At 35.8% G+C, this 19,867-nt stretch overlaps 1 pseudogene; it reads right to left on the bottom strand.

The window, feature by feature from the left end:
- Positions 1-9,153: 9,153 nt before the first annotated feature.
- LOC118032690 (beta-glucosidase 12-like) lies at positions 9,154-14,602 on the bottom strand (annotated as a pseudogene).
- Positions 14,603-19,867: the final 5,265 nt, after the last annotated feature.

Here is a 19,867-nt window from a genome sequence, read left to right as displayed (position 1 = left end):
AAGCGACAAAACAGATGTTTTACTTTTTAAAGATAACTAAGACTTCTTGAATTTCCCAATTGTTCAATTCTTCCCCTTCAGTAATCTTCTCACAAACTCAGGTAGACCATCCTCTAGAACACTCACAGTCAGTTGGATAGTTCTTCATACGGGCTCTCTTTGTCTTCAAAACCCCTTGGGGCTCTTTGTTTGTTGATTTCTTCCAGATAGTGGATGGTTTAGCACTCGCTAAATTCTTTACTCATCCTCTCAATTTCACCCCCAGCATTGATCACTTGCGCAGTTCGGGGGAATGTTACGTGAATTGGAGGGATCTGGATTCGAACTTCATTAGGCTCCCTTCCCTCAATTCGAGCTAACCTCCTTTCTCTTTTAAACTCAGCCGCTCTCATGAAATCTTCCCTTCTAGGTTTAAAACCTAAACCAAACCTCTGATCTGCACATTTCCTCTTTATTACATTGATCCTCTCGGGCATTCCTGTGATAGGGTCATATTGGAATGGCAATCCATGCTTCAGAAAATATTTAACAGCCATTCTTGCAGCTTCAGAAACCTCTGGTTTCCTTCGCACCATATTCTCAGGTACCCATTCAGCATTTACTACCTTAAATGCATGTAAGTTTCCGTCTTTATTCTCCTCAGCCTCTATATAAGGAATCAACACGTTTCTCACCATAGCTAAAGCCTCTTCAGCCCTTACTGTCACCAAGTTTCCATTGATGATAAACTTAACCCGTTGGTGTAATGAGGATGCAACGGCTCGTGCTGCGTGGATCCAAGGTCTTCCCAATAACATGCTGTATGTGGGATGAATATCCATCACTTGTAAAGTTACTTGGAATGGTTGGGGGCCAATTACGAGCTCAACATCAATATTTCCCATAATCGGCCTTGGCGAACCATCATATGCTCTAGTTGTCATGGTACTTGGCTTCATATGAGAGACATCAACTGGCATTTTATCAAGCACATGCCTTGGCAACACATTCAAAGCAGAACCATTATCTATCAGCACCTTAGCGATCACACAATTCTTACATTTCACAGTAGTATATAACGGCTTATTGTGACCAGTTCCTTCATGATCTAATTCATCATCTGTGAAGTAGAGATAGTTAGTGGCTTGAATCCTTCCCACCAAATGTTCTATAGAATCCTGTGTGATATCTTGAGGAACATATGCTTCATTAAGGACTTTTTGAAGAGCGTTTCTATGCAACTCTGAACTCAAAACTAGTGATAATAAAGAGATTCTGGCGGGGGTCTTTTTCAACTGGTCCACCACGCTGTATTCGCTGTGCTTCATTAGCTTTAAGAACTCGTTAGCCTCCTCGTCACTCACTGGTTTGTTGACCTCATCCATCTTGGCCAACTCCACCACATTCTTTCTTTTACTCTTCTCTTTGGTCTTCTAACTCTTCAGGAGTATAGTACCTTCCACTTCGGGTTAACCCCCCAATTTCAGCATGAAGAGTAGGAGCTGGTCTCGCGGTGTGGAAAGAGTAACCATAATTATGAAGTATGGCATTATAATTTCCACTAATTGTGCTTGTAGGTCTAGCCAAGATCATTCTTGGGGGTCCTCTCTCTGTTGGTTGATATCTACAAACTTCAACCTTCTTGTCGAAACCAGTCATGGTTCCTACTAGCTTTTCTTCAGGCAACCCTATCCTCAACACTCCCAATGTCATCATATCCTCTACTTTCACCCGAAACTCTTTACAAGAGTTTATATGGTGTCCCATATGCTGGTGGTACTCACAATATTCACCCTTATGGCCTATTGGCTTGCTTTTTTGAGGGGGTTTGGAGGTACCCAGCTTGCTTCAACATTTTGTACAACCCCTCCATTGACAACTTTAAGGCATTAGCCACCCCTCTCTTCCTCTTCTAAAGCATTTTACCCCCTCCACTTCCAGAAGCATGGTGCGGTAGCGGGTTGGATTTTACGTTCGGAAAATCATCAAATGAAATCCAACCTGCTTTGATGAGTTGGAGGATTCTCCTTTTGAAAGCTAAACAACTGTCAATATTATGGCCGGCGATACCAGCATGGTACTCGCATTTCTGGTCTGGTTGGTACCATTGAGGAAAAGGTGGTTGCAAAGGTGTCAAATGAATAGGTGTTACTTGGCCAATACTGAGCAATCTTTGATACATCTCACTAAGAGGCATGGGAAGTGGGGGCAGTTCTTCTTGGTTTGTGGGGAAGCTTCTGCGTGGGTAAAATGTGTTGTTTTGGCGGTATGGGATATTTTGGGTATTTGTTTGGTTTTTTAGATAAGGTGAGGTGAAATTTATATTAGATGTGGGGGGAATGGTCATGGGTGGCCTGAAATTATGCTTTCTTCCCTTACCTTCACCTTCGACATTGTGGATGTCAGCCTCTTTCTTGCGTCCAACAAAACCCCTCTTTTCGCTAGGGTCTGTGATCCTACCCGTTCGAATGGCTTGTTCAATTCGTTCGGCTATAACAACCAAATCAGTGAAGCTTTGCGCAGAACTTCCAACCAAGTATTCAAAGTATGGAGCTTTGAAGGTGTTGGAAAATAAGTCGATCATTTCCTTCTCCAACAATGGCGGATTAACTTGTGCTGCCGTTTCACGCCACCTTTGTGCATATTCCCTTACAGATTCCTTATAACCCTTCTCCAATGAATGTAAGCTTGATCTATCAGGGGCTATGTCTACGTTGAACTTATATTGCTTAATAAAAGCATCGACTAGATCTTTCCATCCCCTTATCTTGGTATTGTCCAAACGCATGTACCAAGTGAGCGCGACATCACTCAAACTATCTTGAAAGAAATGGATCAACAATTTCTCATCTTGCACCACCTCGGCCATCTTATTGCAATATGACTTAAGGTGGGTTATTGGACATTGAGTTCCAGTGTATTTGATAAATTCCGGCACCCTAAACTTCTTAGGAATGACTACGTTAGGTACCAAACACATCTCGGCAGCTTTCACCGGGTCATACAAGTGATTTCCTTCAACTGCCCTTATCCTCTCTTCTAGAGCAGCCCACTTCTCTAAACCTTCAGCTTCTATCATTTTTTCCTTGTGAGACCCTTCCAAGGTTAACTCCTCAGCATGAGGAATCCTCATCGGGTATATAGGCTGAGCTGGGAAATGCGTAGCATATTGAGGCTCAGGCGAAGATCCACTCGCTCCCATGTTTGGTAGGTTGAAGAACACCGGAGGCGTCGGTGGCACCTGAGTGCTAAATGCTGGTTGAGAGGATGTCCCTTCTCCCGACTTAGATCTCAGAGTTTGTTCGAGTAGGCTAGTAAGCCTAGCGACATCTTCCTTCAAATTGTTCAACTCTTTTTGATGTTGGGCATCCAATTGAGTTCTTTCTTCATTTTCCATTTTTTTCCGCAACCGTGTGTTATGAGTGTGTTTTAATGGGGGACCTATATTTCACCTGTTTGTGCAGCATTATGACAATTCATAAGTGTATGTTCGAAATGCATGAATATGAATGCAACATATTGGACAGGGATTATTTCATGGGAGGGTGACATAACAACCGTTATTCTTCGGATGTTTGGTTAGATCTACATCCGATACTTATTGCAATGCCGAGAGGAGATCTGTTTAACCTTCTACCATTTGAGCTTTCAGCCTTGTACACCCATTTGAATAAAAGTAAATAAAGGTCTTCGCCTTTTTTATTAATCCCATAAAACTTTCATTACAACAAATGATTCATCTTAATCTATTACAGGGGGAAAGGCACTGCCTTTATTAGATATAGCTTTTAGGAACATATCGGTGTTGTTCATGCTCCCTCGATACTTCGCGATGTCCCCTCCAACTTGACGAGCCTCTACTCTTAGCCAATGAGCCTCGACCGCAGCTCGATCAATTTGCTCTTGAAACTCCCTTATTCTTTCAGTATGGATCAAGTTGTTTCTGGATAGAGAATTATTAGCAGTATCTAGTATTTGAACATGACTCTCCAACATTTTCTGACTTTCTAGCAATTGTTCGATCTTTGCTTCTCCCTTTGCTAATTTAGTCTTCAATGCCTTTGCTTCAATTTTACTACTATTGAGTTCAGTTCTCAAATTCTGCGTGGCTTTGACTATCTTCTTGGATTTAGCCAATTCCAATTCAACATCTTTTAACTGGCTCTTGAGTTCTTTCATATCTATTAACCGCTTGCTTGACACAGCTTGATTTTTCACGGCCAATTCCTCCCAATACTGGGCCTTCTCCACTTGAAGCGTCTTCTCCTCATTGATGACTTTTATGGATTCTAAGTTGTTTATTGCTTTCATCCGATCTCGGCCCAACGAGTCCCTTTCTTCCTCAGCCAATTTCCTCATAGCTTTTTCTTTGGCCAACTGATGCTCTAATGATAGTCTCAAATCCTCCTTTGTTTTAAGCTCGGCTTGCAATCGTTTTACTTGCTCTCTTAGTTCTTCTTCGCAACTCACCCTCTTTCTTCGGGTGCCCACGGATTCTGAAATTTCTACCATGTCGGAGACTCTTCTGTCACGCCATTCGGGATACTTTTCACTAACTGGTGGGATTTCTTGATCCATTCTCCTTCTTTATCAACAACAAAAAAGTTCCAAATCCTGCTTAATGCTTTTCTAAGATTTCCATGGCGGCCCCTTTATAGAACCCGGTAAATTGAGCTATGTCCATTGTCCTTGGAACACTTTGTATGCCCCCAAGCTGCCTTGCAACTAAAGCAGGTGCATAACTGATGTATCCCGTTACTCCAATTAATGGTACCCAAAGGTTTTTCTCCACAACTCATCAAGCTTGTCATATTCCTCATCCAAGGAGCTTTTTTCCAATTAAAAATGCTTAATGGAAGCCTTTGCAATTTTACCCTCCAATCATCTTCCGAAAAGCTCTCCCATTCTTTTGATTACGAACAACTTCGAGTGTGCTTTTTGATCAAACCACCAGAAATTATTGAAATATTGGTGGTTTCCGTTTTCTATATGACTTAACAAACCAGTATGAATAGTAAAGAGACCACAACACCTCATGGAACCTTTACCCGTTTTCTTGCAATGACTAAGAGATAGGAAGGTTTCCGCCAAATCGCGGCACACGGGTTGATCTTTGTCTTTTTCATATCCACAAACAAATTGGCAGCTTCCAAACTGATAATAATTCCCGTAGTAGAGGGACATAGAACCAAACCAAATATTCCCAAAGCCAATATATTCTATGTTTCTCTAATTTAGCATCCGGGTTAGCTTTTTTTAGCAACCAGCAACTCCTCTAGCCGTTTCCATCTAAGACCCCCAGAGTTATCTTTTTTCTCTATACGGTATCAGTTGAGGATCCCTAGCAATTGGCAAGCTCATCCATGGTGTCGTCAATTCTCTGGCGGAAGTACACTTCGTAGGCACTTTTCGGGGAATTCAGTCAAACACAACTATACTCTTCGATGGTAGGTGTCATGTCAACATTTTGGAAAGTGAAGCGTCGGTAATCAGGATCCCAAAAATGTATCATGGCTTTTTATAGCTGATGGTAAAACTGGCACTTTCAAAAGGTGCAAAATCCTCCCATACTTTCATAGCAAATTCTGCTTTCATCTATCTGATACTTCGTGAGTGAAAACAATCTGCTAGTGTCATTTATTATGCACCTAACATCTTTGAGTAGCGGTGTCCCACTGGCATATTGGTCTAGGGCAGTCTCCCTCGTCATTTGCAAAGATTCAGATTCGAGTCCATACTTCAACAGTGGTTACCTTCTTAACGAAATAACGGTCATTATGTCACCCGAAAATCCTGTAATGAAAAAATGCTTTAAATGTTATGGCTCATCTCAATGAAATTATATAGGGACCAACCTAAAGAATAGGTTCTAGTCATTAAATACATCTGGGTAGTTTTGCTATCAATCTCAAAGGTCCTTTCGCATGCTCAGTGATCGTCCTCGAAAGGTTGATATGAGTTTTTACAAGCAGCGTGAAAGATAGAGGCCCTGAGTAAAATCAGTTTGGCATATCAACCACTGTCGAGCAAACAAATCATGCGAGAGTTGGATAGTTTCACGAGCCTTACCCAGGCTAAAGCCATTGGGGTGCCGTTACTTCTCCACTTATCTTAAAGTTGGTACCCACACGTATATAAAAAAAATGAGCTTGAATGATATCCATATATATGCATGATAAATATGAATAATTACGCGTGCTAAAACAGTAAAAAATAATTAAATAAAAAAAAAAAAAACATAAAATAAAATAAAATAAACAAAATAAAAATAAAAAACAAAAAAATAAAATAAAATACACAAAAATACATAATAAACAATAAATAAAAAAATAAATAATAGATAACTTGATAAGCACCAACAAAAAAAAAAAAAAATAAAAAAAAATTAGCAATAAAAGAAACAAAAAAACAAAGCTTAGTCCTAAGTCCCCAGTGGAGTCGCCATATCTGTCGCACCCGACACATCACGACGATCCTAAAAATAAGTTTAAATCTTTGGAAAGAATAGATTTCCGGCATCATGTTCTTTAATGTGGAATAAGGAGTCGCCACCTAGTATTATGGTCACTAGGAACCCTAACTGGTCAATAGAGATTCTATGGTTCGGGACTGGTTACGTAAAAGGGAAGATATTATCACCCCTTAAACGTCCTGCCTGAGGCAGGCTGCATTGTTAGTTTCGTCCTAAATTGCGAAATGCTTATTTTTTATGTTATGAAAAAAAATTTCATACAATATTCCTGACTCTGGCGCCAGTGAATATTAACTACGAATATTTCCAACTCTGGCGTTGATAAATATGACGTAGCTAAAAAAATTAAATTTTAAATCAAATGTTTTTTTATTATATTCCTGACTCTGGCGTCAGTGAATAAACAAGTAGAAATCAATTAAAATAAAATAAAATAAAATAAATTTACATTAGTAATTTTTATTATTCCCGACTCTGGCGTCGGTGAATATACTTAATAAATTTATTCTATTTTATCTTATATGAATAAACAAAATAAAATCAATTCGTTGCTTTATCAAATTATTTTTACACATGTGAAACAAAAATAAAATAAAATAAATTTACCCTAGTATTTTTATTTATTCCCGACTCTGGCGTCGGTGAACATACTTAAATAAATTTATCCTATTTTATCTTATGTGAATAAACAAAATAAAATCGATTCATTGCTTTATCAAATTATTTTTACGCATGTGAAACAAAAATAAAATAAAATAAATTTACCTTAGTATTTTTTATTCCCGACTCTGGCGTCGGTGAATATACTTAAATAAATTTATTCTATTTACTTTATGTGTTTTTTTTTTGTCAATGAATAAATAAATAAATAAATAAATAAACAATAAATTCATTTATGTATATATTTTTTACCTACACAATTTTTATATATATTTTTTACATGTTTATCTTTTTTTTTATTTTTTTAGTTTTGGGCTGGGCCGGGCTAAAACCCAGCCCAGCCAGCCTGGCCCGGGTCCACTAGCCCAAAGCCAGTGACTCGGCTAAAAACAGGATGCACGCGTGAAATAAATCACGCGTGTGCATTCAACAGTGCGAAGGTAATTAAAATTACCTTCGCACTGTTCAAACTTCAAACAACTAATTAGACACTGAAGAACAGAGAAAAAATGGAAAAGGCGCACCTGTTTCTGGCGATCGGAGAAGGCTGCAGCGCTGGTGGAGTTCGACTGCTTGCCGATTTCAAACGATGCTGATGAGGCGTTGCAACGCTGGTGTGGGTTCTGCTGGTGTGGGTTCTACTGCTTTCAGTCCAATGCCAATGGATTCGGTGATCGACTGGGATCCTGTTTCAAGAAGGCGGTGAAGAAGGCTGCGGCGCTGGTGGAGTTCGACTGAATTCTGTTGATAATCGATGGTTAGGGGATTAATTGCTTTCTTGTAGGAATGAAAACAAGATTGATCCGTGACTCCCCTCCTCCTTTCTCTCTTTGTCTGCGTTGGTATTTTTTGTTTGGTTTATGCCCTTTTTGTTTCCTCTGTTTTTGGGTTGATGTTTCTGTTCCTCTCTATATATTTTTTTGTTCTGTTTTTGATTGCTCTGTTTGCCTTTTTGGGAATTCTGGGTTTCTCTTTCGTGTTTTTTCTGGTTTTTTTTTGCTCTCGTTTTCTTTTCCCCGAGGTCTTCTTCGCTTCGCTTTTATAGAGGCAGCGGCAGCCTCGGTGGTGGTAACGGCTGGCCTCCCCTAAATGCTCCGTAACCGACGCCTTTAATGGAGAAAAACGTCCGCGCAGAGATGATGAATAGTTTGTTGCAAAACGACACCGTTTTTGCTTGCTGCGAATTTGGTCCTTGTGATACTTCTAATTTTGCAATCAAAACCACCTGGTTAAAATATAATTGGACCCTTACATTTCTGCGCCATTTTCAAGTTAGTCCTTGGATTTTTAATTTTTCCAATTTGGACCCCAATTAAACCCCAAACTTTAATATGTCTTCGATTAAGTCTCTGATTGGATTAATTAAATTAATTTCAAATTCAATTAAGTCCAAAAACTTATCAATTCTCCAATTAACCCTTAATTGGATTAATTAAAATTAATTTCAAAGCTCAATTAAGTCTCAAAACTTATCAATCTCCAATTAAACCCTTATTTGGGAGTAATTAAATTAATTCCAAGCTCAATTAAGTCTCAAACTTATCAATTTTCCAATTAAACCCTTATTTGGATTAATTAAATCCATTTTCGAACTTAATTAAGTCTCACAACTTATCAATCATGTTACCTTTAACCCAAATTTTAATTCATTCTTTATTTATTTCATTTTACTTGTTTTTCATCATTATTATTTTTTATCATCATTTTTTTATCATTTTCAGTAAAATAAAAATAATAATAATAATTAGAATAAAGTTGGTCAAAAATTGGTTATAACAGTGCAGAAGATTTGTATTATTATTAAACGAATCATAATCAATAATCGAATGAAAAATGATACAACAGTAAAATAATCAAATTAAATTCTAAAAACCATAATTTAAACAAAACAAAGGAAAACTAGAACCAATGAATTTTTATTCTTAACCACAGCCTTGAATGAATGAAGTGGTGACCAAATTCTGCTGAATTAATTAATGCTGAGAGCTTCTATCTCTCAGCCGTTAAAGGCCCATATTTGCAGATGCTAAACAACTTTGACTTCAGATCCTGCCGAAGGAATTCAGGCGTTTTCTTGGCCTTTTAGCATCCCGAACCCAAACTATCTTCAATTTTCGACGTTTCATTAGAAGTATATCAGGAGGATACGTATGTGGAATAGGGCTGTGGGAGTCTCTTCTAAGAAACTGCTTGAACCACTTGACTGATTTTTTAGGATATCGTTTCAAATCATTTTTGAAAATCAACATAGTAGAGGCCGAACCTCACAGACATAACCACTTCCCCATTCGAAAATTGTCCATTAAAGACCAAGCAAAAAATCCCCTTAACATCAACACCATGCCTCACTGCAATAAATAGATATTGAATCCCAGTTAGACGGATTAGGTAATCCTAATAATATAATTGTTGCTATGGATTAAAAAAACTTATTATCAATGATCATTAGTTAATAAATGAAAAAAATTAACTCACTTGATGGATCTCAAAACATTCTTGAGGTGGTCTTTGTAAGATTTTTCTCTTATGGGATCATTAAGAGCTTCCTTTAGTGATGAAGCATTGCTATTTACGTCATCAACCCTGAAAAAAAATCAGTAAAAATAAAGCATTAAGAACACACTTAGTGTTAGAGAAGTACTAAGAAGCTTCAACGTAGCACAATGTATGATCGTTCATTTCAACCATACCATTCTCAGTAATGTAAATTGTTGGGTTCCCGTATTGGTCTTTTGGTGTAATTCAAAAGCCTGCTGATGCCTTCGGGATATAAATATAAAGCCATTTTACACCAGCCTGTGGACCTATTGGGATTCCATCTCTCTCTCCTGCAAAATTAAGAAAAAACAGAGAAAATGAATGAATTAATACTTGATAAAACATCATCTAATTGATGTTATGTAATTGGAAAAAAATAAGATGAATAAGAAAGAAAAGATATCAATCATTAGTTACTGTTCCAACTAGCACGAGCATCGGACATGAATCCAACACTCTGGTAATTTGCATCAATATTTTGAGCATAATATGTTGTGTAGTAATTAATTCCAATAAAATCATCAACGATCCTTCAGCATCTTAGATTCCTCGGCAGTGAACTCGGGCAATCTTCCACCAACAAAATCATGCATGTTACGCTGGATAGTCACCATTAGTTAAAGGATCATGAACCTGCCAACATGAAGAAAAACACTGATTACCTTCTGTTTATACATATATACGCAGGTCTTTCTCTAGCAAGAATTAAGAGTTCAGAAAGTACTTTTGAATTTGATATATATAAAAAATACTAACCAGCCAAGCATGAAGTCGAGGCTTCTTTTGGTTGCATTTTGATCAGCTTCACTGTTTGAGTAAGGTTCAAACCAAGTGAGAAACAAGTGTTATCCCAATCTGTCCACCTTGACATGACTGAATATTTTTCCTTGTATAGTTTCACTGCCGCAGCCATGAGCAAGCAACAAATGATGGCTAACCGTATACACTTCAGTGGCACCAGTGTTTAAGGATCGGTGTGGATCATTTACAACGACAGAAATCCTACCGGGTGCCATCGTGCCCATGTCATAACCTTGAACACTGAACATCCATGGCTCGTTCAAAGTAATTCCACTTCTTCACTCGGTCTCCAAACTTTTGGAAACAAAGGTCGACAAAGTCTCGGAAATCATTTCTTGGAATCAATGTTTATGTGAGAAAATTTATAGGAATGCTTTAAATTTTAGAGAAGCATTAGGTCCAAAGTTCTCAGAATGACAGATTAGATTATAATATTTCGAAGCTACAACAAGTTTGATATTTGAAGCATCATTAACGAAAGGTTGCTACTTTACACAATGTTAGGACTTAAGAAACCACCAATATTTATCTTCTAAAGCTTGTGGGTATCCCAGTGAAAGAGAGTGACGTAAGGCTGCAAACCTATATATTACAAAACATCATATATAATAGATGGAGCGCACAAGATAAACCTTTTGTTGGATACGAATTTTCGCATCGATTTTTGGCAAAATGTGATGATTAATTGAAGGGAAGGAAAGGTCATAACCATTCTTAAGGAGGTCATCAAATGAGATCGTTTATACAAATTTGATGCCTTCTTCGTTTTACTCCAGCACTTAACCTGCCATCTGCATTTTCCAAAAAAAAATCCAATGGAAAGCTATATATCAAATGGAAATTCAGTAAGTGAAAACAGATGTCAAAGTCAAATCCTGCTATTGTGATTACTATTATCACTATGTTAAGAACAAATTTCAAAAAATATAAAAAACTTACGTGGTAATACTCTAGACCACGAAGAAATGGAGAATCTGAAAGCAATCCATTCCCATTTCTTTCATTCTTGGCAATTTCTTAGTGCTCAGATATCCACCATTCCGACGCAATTCCCTTCCTGTGTTACTTTCTATGTATATGTTGTTTAATTGAATTTTTTCAGTTAAGAACCATAAGACCGTTACATACCCTTGCATCATAATAGTTACCTACCAACACGTACACAAAACGAAAATATGATGAAGAACTCCCCATTCTACTTAATAGCGACTGTTCTGATAGTATTGCAAAATCAAACAGCTACATTTCCGTTTGCTATGATCATTTAATTTTTCTCTCTGCAAACGTTGAAAGTCATATTATTTAATTTTGAAGTTAATAATGGTGGTTTATTTAAGGACATTAACTATTCTATTCAACTTTTAGGAGGGAAGTACAAAATTTTAATGAGAGAGATTGGTACCTTGTATGTTTCCAGTGAAAGTGTCCCATATAGCCGGTCCTCTACCATGTTTGTTTGTTTCCACCTTCGTACTGCATATCATAATAAAAATAATAACGAAAAATTAATTAACATAACGTAGTTATTATTTTAAACAATGTTCTGCTGTGCCGCCTGGCTAATTGCTGCACTAGAGCAGCAAAATTTAGAGTCTGGATGTAACCTGGTAAGCTGATGAGGATGTTCCGAAAACAAATCATCTGGGAAAAGAATAACGGCTGAAGTCATCAATGCTTCCCATTGCATGTCTAAGTATTGAAGCTGGCACTTGGATAAATAAGGCCTTGGCACTTGGATAAATAAGCTGCCGGGTTTAGTGGTGTGAAACAGAGGTTTGTTGGGTACAAAAGAATGTAACGCAAGTTTGTAAATGAGCGCAGAGATTCTGTGCTTTTTCCTTTCCCCTCGATAGGAGAGATGACAGTGAGTTCAGAGATTTGATGTAGAGATTTGATGCAAGATGGCATGGATGGAACGGCCATTTTATAGGGCAATTCCAGCGTGTACAAGCAGCATTTTCTTGACTTTTTTTCTTCTTTTTTTAGTTTAAATTAAGGAATATTGATTTCTTTTGACTTTGACAAGTTATCTCATAATGCTTATCTTTTTCTCCCATTTTTTTATAGATGTCTTTGGTGAGAACGCATTACTTCATGAATTTCTAAGAAGTTCAATAATCAAAATAAGTTTTTGGAGGTTAGAGGAAAAAAATGAATCGTATGGAAGAATTTCAAAATTAGACATTTTGAAGGTATTTTAGGACACATCCGTGTGTCATGCACGACCATTTTAATAAAAATCAAACAAATTTTTTTTTCGTTACATGCGTGCGTTTCCTCGTTGCCAATTACCACTAGCTATGGATAAAACGTGCATATATAAAATCAAGCTGCCTAGCTCTGCCGGGTTCCATAACAATAGCCTCTTTGGTTTTCACCCATCTCACATGGTGGTGGCTTCCTAACAATCTTTCCTTTCCAGCGAAGACAATACAACAGTCCCCAATTAAAAATTGTATTCAAAATTTTACACCTGTTGGTCTGTTTATAATATAAAAAAATTCTTTTTAGCAGAGGTTCTTTTATTATTATCACGTAAAAACCTAACAATTTTAATATCAATATAAAATTAAAAGAAACTATCTTTTTATTTAATAATTGGAATTACATTCTCGTTAGATATAATTCGTAATCCCGATATTAATAAAACACAAAGTAAAGATTTTTTTGTATATTAATTTTATATCGTGAATACATCTTACATATAGTACGTAATCCCACATATTAAAAAAAACAAGATATTTTTTTATATCTTTTTAAAATATAGGTGAAGTTCTCATGCTTTTAATAAAAAATTAGGTTATTAAATTCAAATGCATCAATATACAAAAACTATTTTTTGTGATTTTTTAATATGATAAATTATGCAAATATAATTTATTTCTGAGAGACTTAGCCGTATGCAAATTAAAATTGAAATTGCATTTTTTAAAGAAAGATTTTTTTGTTGTTTTGTTTTTGCGGGAGAGAAACTAATTCGTTTTACTACTAAAAAAGCACTTTTGCTTTCAAAATATTAAATATAAAAGGATGAAAGTAAAAGGGGGAAATCAAAATTGATTGCAAAAATTGCCATTAAACCTTTCAAAATTGACTAAAGCCACATTCGGCGAAACACAATAATATAATTTTAAATTGAACAAGATATCAATTTAAAAAAAAATTATTTTATTATTTGAAATTGACTCAAAAGCAAGAAAACACCAAACTCAAAACATAAATAAAAATTTAGTAGCAATATGGTAGATTATGACAAGTTTATGATGGACTCTAAAGTTTAAGTTGTTAAGATCTTCTTGTTTGTTATGATAGTTTGTTAAACATACTTGTAAAGAGGGATCCTATATATTGTAACTTACAACTATATATATATATGCATTTTCCAGTATGCTATCAGAGAATGCTATGGCTAATGCTTGAACCTTTTTTTTTCAAAGCTTCCTCAACAATAAAAACTGGAAAAGGAAGTTTGGAAAATTTTACCTTCTAAACAAGTTGGTGCAGACTGATTTTGAGGTATGTGAAGTAAACGGAATTTGGGAATAGGATACAAGCTAGCTCTACACAGTCCCTTGAAAAGAAATACTCCCCGTGATCTTGGTCCTGAATCCAAAATCCAAATGCATTCACAAATAAATTTGTAATTGTTATCTTTACATTAACCTATGAACCAATAGCAAATGTTAAACAACTTAGGCATATGCAAAACTTGTTTTAATTGTAAAGAGCAATGTGGAACATCCAAAATACAAGAGCCAATACTAGAAATGCTCAAACCTGAACCCCCTACAGCAGTGATGGTTTCAGAGCTCTCAATGCTTGATCTTGTGATCCTCTACTTCCGCACTCTCTAGTTCCTGCTTTTGTTTCTGGCTTCATTATCTTCTCATTCATGCAATTCTTTCGTGCTCTTTGATATATCCACTATCTGTTTGATATATTGTCTCACTGAAAAATTCTTCTTTTACTCTTCGAGTTTCTACTTCAACCTCTTACATTCTAAAAATTGGTGACTACTCAACTCCAGATTGTTCAATCTCGTATTACTTCTTTGCTCCTATGGTTTCTACTATTGTGACAGTCAAACTTGATGGTACAAATTATCCCACATGGCACTTTCATATTCAAATTCTTCTTGAGAGTTATGGCATTTTAGGATTTGTTGATGGTTTAAGGAATTTTTCTAGTTGATTTGATGCAGACTTTGATCTTGAGGGTGTTGCAACTAATGACTATCAAGTTTGGAAAATGCATGATCGAGCATTAATGCAGTTGTTTATTGCCGCTCTCTCTTATACTACGATTTCCTATGTCATTGGATGTGCCAGTTCTTATGATATATGGGTTCAAATGAAGGATCGATTTTCTACAGTTACCAAAACACAATTCTTTAAGATGAAAAGTGAGCTTCAGACTATCAAGAAGGGTTTAAAATATGTATCTCAATATCTGCAAATGATCAAAGATGCTTGAGACGGTCTTTCTGCAGCAGGAGTTTATTTTAAAGATGATGGTATTGTGATCTTGGCTCTCGATGGTCTTCCTTCTGACTACAACACATTTAGGTGCATGGTTTGAGGCAAAGATAATGTGTTATCTGTTAAATATTTTCAGTCTTAGTTGCTTGCTTAAGAAGCCACTATTGAGCAAACTCATTCTGCATTCCCATTTGTATCTGCAATGATGGCTCAAAATCAGACATTTCAAGGCAAAGCTCTTGTTTTTTATGAAGGTAATTCTAATTCTCAACCTCAAGAGTATCCTTCTAGCTCCAAGTCTGCTCTATCTTCGCAATTTTCCTTTAGCTTTAATGGGGGTTTAAACGGTTATTGTGGTGTTTTCCATGGATCCACTGGTGGTTTCAATGGTCCTAATGCAATGTTCACCAATGGTGGTTATTCTGGCAATCAAGGCTTTTATTTTAAGAGTCGTGGCCGAGGTCGTGGTCCTTGCCAATCTGGTCCACAATCTTATCAAGTTCATCCTTCTTCTAGTCCTAGCATTCTTAGTCCTAGCACTAACATTCCTACTTGTCAAATCTATAGCAAGAAAGGTCATGTAGTTGCTAATTGTTATCAACAACACAATCAACCTTCTACTCCTACCTCTTCAGTCCAATGTTAGATTTGCTAGAAATTTAGGCATTTTGCTATTCAATTGTATTATAGAGGCAACTTCTCTTATCAAGGCAGACCTCCTTCCACCAATCTTAGTACCATGCATGCAAACTTTCCTTCTTCTACACCATATGAGCAATTTTGGGTGGCTGATACTGGAGCAATCACTTATATGACCTTCGATTTGGCTCAACTCAGCTTGGCTACTCCTTTCTTAGGCTCTGATACCATATGAAGATAGTAGAATTACACAGAAGTAGACAAAGAAATAAATAGAGAGTTTCTGATGAATGGAGAGATAAGGATAGATTGTATTCTTGTTAATCATTTTTCACACAGTTACGTACCTTTATATCAAGCTATAGTTAGAAGCTTTTTCATGTTTTCTAACCCCTCTTTTATTTTCACTCATCAATGCTAAAAGACTTTCTTAATTGTCTAACAATACTAAAAGTATTTTAACCACTTGATTCTTTAATCTATTGACATGTGGCAATACTAGGTCCTTTGATATCCTAGCAATTAGTTCCTAAGTATAGTGATCTACATGTTTATGTTTTTGGATGTAGTTATTATTATTTACTCTCACCATGTGAAAAACATAAGCTATGTTTTAAAAGTAAAAAAATGTATTTTTCTAGAAATACTCTATACAAGAAAAAGGATATAGATGTCTACACTTAAACATCAGTAGATTTGACATTTCATGTAATGTTATCTCTGATGAGAACTCTTTTTCATTAGCTAATATGGTTTAAGAATCCCCAATCAAGAATGATTTTACTCCTTCTGACTTGTCTTCTACTTTTAAATTGTCAACTTCTATTCCATTATCAATATGCTCTGAAAGTTTCTTCTCCCATCTTTCAAAAAATAATGATTTTTCACCTATTCAAGTACCGAGGTCAACATCAGTGTCACACACACATCCAGTTCAATGCCTGCAAACCTTGTTCCTTCTGAAACTCCTATTATCGATTCTAGGCTACCCCTTTTATCTTCATATCCTAGTAATGAATCTACACTCTTGCCTCTACCACGAACTGGTACACTTAAACCCAAAACTTTTTACTCCACAAGACATCCTTTTCATATGTTGTCTGTTAGAGTACAATGCATTCATCATCAGTTTCATATGTTGTCTGTTAGAGTACAATGCACTCATCATCAGTCTGTTAGTTAGTTAGCTCTTAGTTAGTTAGTTAGTTAGCAGAGTTAGTTACATGCAGTTAAAGTTGTTACAGCTGCATGTATAAATATATAACTAACTAACTAAAGCAGATCAAGACGTATGAAATAATAGAAAGCAAAGATTCTTTCATTTTCTCTCTTTCTTGTCTCTCACTCAATCTCTTTGCATATACAACAACAAATACATATTAACATGGTATCAGAGCTTTTAGCTCACGCTTGATCATCCATTTCTTATTGCTTCCACATAATCTCTGCTTCTTCTTCTTCGCATTCTGCTTCTTGGTTGATAATCTGATAACCTTTCAATAGTGACTGCCTCACAACTTCAACTTCTACAATCTCCAATCACAGCTCTCATTTCTTCTATTCCTACATCAGTTAATGTCAAGCTGGATTATTCCAATTATCTCAATTGGAACTTTCAGATGCAACTCTTGCTTGAAAGCAATGGCATTATAGGATATGTTGATGGATCAACTCATTGTCCACCTCAGCTCAGCTCAACTACGTGTGAATCTGGCACCACTACTTCTTCTCAAAATGATGAATTCATAGTCTGGAAAATGCATGACAGAGCCATCATGCAATTGATCACTGCTACATTATCACCTATTGCTATGTCTTGTGCAATTGGTAGCACTAGCTCCAAGGATATGTGGAATCAACTGAAGGAAAATTTTCAACGGTATCTAGAACTAGTATTTTCCAGATGAAATCAAATCTTCAAACAATCAAGAAAGGAGCAGATTCGGTTTCACAATATCTTCATCATATTAAGGAAGCTAGGGACTATCTCTCTGCTGCTGGTGTCTACTTTGCTGATGAAGATATAGTCATTCTTGCCTTAAATGGCTTGCCTACTGAATATAACACATTCAGATGTGTTATAAGGGGACATGAAAATGTAATCTCCCTACATGAGTTTCGTTCACAGTTGCTTGTAGAGGAAGTGATGGTAGAAGCATCAACTAATTCTCCTCTACTGACAGCAATGGTTGCAACTACAGGTTTTCCTGTAAATCATAGCTCATCTTCAAATGTTAATAGAGGTTTTAAGCCTTATAATGGGAACAAAAACATTGGTAGAGGTCGATTTAATCAGCGAACTAGACACTTTCACTCTAAACCGATGTTTTCTTCTATGCCACATGAACCCCCACACTCTAATACTGGAGTTCTTGGCCCTTCTACTAATCAGCAGTCTTGCAGTCATTCTCCATCTATGATGCAAATCTGTCAATTATGCAATACTGAGGGTCATACTGCCCTGTTTTGTGATGCTTCTACTTATCAAAAACCTAAGTGTCATATATGTGGCCGTCTTAATCACACTACCTGGTTTTGTTTATATAATGACAAAGGACCAAACTATATTGGAATGCATTCTACTGCTGCAAATATAATTTATTTCTGAGAGACTTAGCCGTATGCAAATTAAAATTGAAATTGTATTTTTTAAAGAAAGATTTTTTTTGTTGTTTTTTGTTTTTTGCGGGAGAGAACTAATTCGTTTACTACTAAAAAAGCACTTTGCTTTCAAAATATTAAATATAAAAGGATGAAAGTAAAAGGGGGAAATCAAAAAATTGATTGCAAAATTGACATTAAACCTTTCAAAATTTGACTAAAGCCACATTCGGCGAAACACAATAATATATTTTAAATTGAACAAGATATCAATTTAAAAACAAATTATTTATTATTTGAAATTGACTCAAAAGCAAGCAGGATTATAATATAGAGAGATATATAAAGCAGGATTTTATCAACGTGATGGAGTGGATTATGATATGACAAAATGCATTCCAATGATGGGCTTGCGGATTTTATAGATTGAAAACTCTAGATGAGGTTATTCTTAGGATCGACTCCATGGTCAGGACAACAATTCAACCATGAGCTGCGGGGTAACTTCTCTTATTATTATATGAAGAATGAAGTGTACATTGACGTGGAGAAAAGTACCTCATAAATACTTTTAATATACTTTTAAGGTTAATCTTGTCTGGATAAGTTTCCGTTGACTTTTATTGCACACGTTGTCTCCAACATCTTATGTCTATCTATTTCATTTATTAAGTTATTTACTTTATTAATTAATTAATTAAGCATTGTCATCTTAAAATTAATGACACTCTAATTTACAAAGCAAACTGCCTTGAGATATTGTTTGTTAAAAAACCATCGTAGAATTTTCCATTTGTCATCGATTTCGAGCATTCAACTAGTTGAGACTGATTCAAAAGTGGTGCCTTTGGATTTCTCCATTGGCACCGGAGGACCTCCCTCATAATTTATTTGTACTTTCAAGCTCTAACATTATCCGTACGACTACTTTCGACAGCGGCCTGTAGGGTAGGCGAAATCGCTATCGCAGCTTGAATTCAATGCCCATCGTAATTAAATTCTGCTGAATTAGTCAGGTCAAGCCTCTTGTACTTGAGATTTGTCGGTTACTTCCAACTTAATCCAGCAGCCGCATCCCAATTCTATACTCTTTGGTCATGTTCAAATTAAAAAGCAGATGAAACACAACGATAAAAAAAAAATATTATTATAATTTTAAAATTTAAATTGAAAATCAATATAGGAAAAGCATAAGTTATACGTCGAGAGCGTCAACCCGAGTTAATCTGATCAACATAACAATAAAATTGATTATTATCATATTTTTAAACTAAATTTGAAAGTTAACATAACAAAACATTTTTAAAACAAGATATTTTTTTATTTTTTTCTATATAATTTTTTTTTGCAGCATTTAAAAGAAAGTCGGGTATTCTAATACCTATTTTATATTTTTATAGTATAAATATAAATTAATATTAATCAAAATTGGTAGAAAAATACATGAGAAAATCATAAATTTTGAAAGGATTTTTGAGAAAAAAATTGGAATTTATTTTTGGTTTTTTGAAAAAATAATCGATGTTGGCCCAACCCCTGTTTTGAGAACTTACATATTGAAAAGTATTATTCACGTAATACTATTTTTGTATACGATACAATTCATAAATGAAATAATGATAATTGAATAAATCTTAGTGAACAAGATAGGGCTTAACATAGTAACCCAAGAAAATGAATGATTGTGGATTTTATCTTG

Source organism: Populus alba, chromosome 4 (assembly GCF_005239225.2).
Source record: "Populus alba chromosome 4, ASM523922v2, whole genome shotgun sequence".
In the NCBI taxonomy this organism is placed as follows: Eukaryota; Viridiplantae; Streptophyta; class Magnoliopsida; order Malpighiales; family Salicaceae; genus Populus; species Populus alba.
This window is presented reverse-complemented; position numbering and strand designations above follow the sequence as displayed.